Below are 1,794 nucleotides of genomic sequence, written 5' to 3' on the forward strand. Positions count from 1 at the left end.
AAAAGCGAGGTGTGCTCTGATTGGCCAGCTATCCAGTGCGTTGTGATTGGCCGAATTCCTCAAGCGTGTGACGGAAATGTTATGTCCCTTACCATATTTTGATGCTTGCGGCAACCACATGTGACGACCCCGGTCTGGACTCCGCTTCGTCCACGGTGAAAGCCGATCCGGTGATCCACAGCACTAAGTTGATGTATTTCCTCAGCGACCAGCACAGATCAGCTCCAGGTATGACGAAGCGGATATCGTCCTCTTTTGGAAGACCAAAGAAAGTAGTTTCGCTTTCACAACGAAGCACACAGTGACTTCACGACATGACAGCGGCGGCAACAATACTACAGCGAGAATAAAAGTTAGGCCTTCTTTCTTTGTGTGAACATTTGGGCGGTGTTATGCAAATCTTCCCACATAGTGATGTAGATATGTGGGGGCGTGTTAGAACGAGCTGTTTTAGGTAGGCGTGGCTGACTCAACTTTTATAAAGAATATCTCTTTGGATTTGAGACTTTAGTCTTTGCAACGTTACAGATCTTCTTTATGCACCAAGAGCTTGTAACACTCCAAAGAGAAAAGAAAAATTGAAATCGCATCATATGACCCCTTTAAGGCTGTTGATTTGTAACTCTGTACTTGTACATATTGTGTTCAACCTGATCACTCCAACTCAAAAGGTTAATATTAGAGATCATCAATACTGACATTCTGGATGATATGACAGGTTATAATTATATTCTTGTTACTATAAAAATATTTGATTTTGTTAGGTCAATTGTGACATTCTGTGGTCAAATTACTTCCAGGACAACAATTTATAACCCCTAATACAGATGCATTTGCTTTGCATTTGGGTCTGCCTAGGTTTATTTTGAGATAATGACGAGGTTGACCCTTAATTATTACCCATACTAATAAATTGCCTGTATTGTAGACCAATACTATTTTGTCTAAAAATATCAAATCACACTAAAACTAAGCTAAAAGTCATAACATATACAGCAAAAATACATACAGTTTGATTAGAATATTCTTGTCAAACTGATGAATACCCAAAAATGTAGAACTATAGGCAGTGGATTATAATAAGTAAATGAGAAGTAGGTATTTTGAGAGAGTTGCAAAAACAAAATTATATAGAATACACATCCTACAACTATGGACATTTATAGCCCTGAAATAACCCCAAAAAAAACATTTCACCATTTTACATGTGCATCTAAGTTGAAAGTCATGATCTAGGCCACAACAGGGAAAACTAATGTTTAAAAGACAGAAGTCCACAGTTAAATATCTAATATTGGCCAATAAGTAATATAATTTATTAAGTTGGCTTGAAAAAGTCCTATTTAAACTTCTTCTTCTTCTTCTTCTTCTTCTGAGACCAAATTTTAAAGTGTATCTCCTCCTAGAGTCTAGACCAGGGGTAGGCAAGTTCGGTCCTAGAGAGCCGCAGTCCTGCAGAGCTCAGCTCCAACCCTGAAAAAAAACCTCACCTGCCTATAGCCTTAGTAATCCTGAAGTCATTGATTAGCTTGTTCGGGTGTGTCTGATTAGGGTTGGAGCTGAACTCTGCAGGACTGCGGCTCTCTAGGACCGAACTTACCTACCCCTGGTCTAGCCGTTACCCAACTAACAGTAAACATTCTCAGAACTTTGTGGCAAGGTTCTTTCAAAGATATATATACACATTTAAGAAAATAAAATAAATTAAATAAAATAAATAAAAACATACAACAACATTTCAAAACTAAACATTTAAATGAAAACAAAAAAATAAAGCTAAAAACGCTAAAAACA

Source organism: Sinocyclocheilus rhinocerous, unplaced genomic scaffold (genome assembly GCF_001515625.1).
Source record: "Sinocyclocheilus rhinocerous isolate Xijiao unplaced genomic scaffold, SAMN03320098_v1.1 scaffold504, whole genome shotgun sequence".
In the NCBI taxonomy this organism is placed as follows: domain Eukaryota; kingdom Metazoa; phylum Chordata; class Actinopteri; order Cypriniformes; family Cyprinidae; genus Sinocyclocheilus; species Sinocyclocheilus rhinocerous.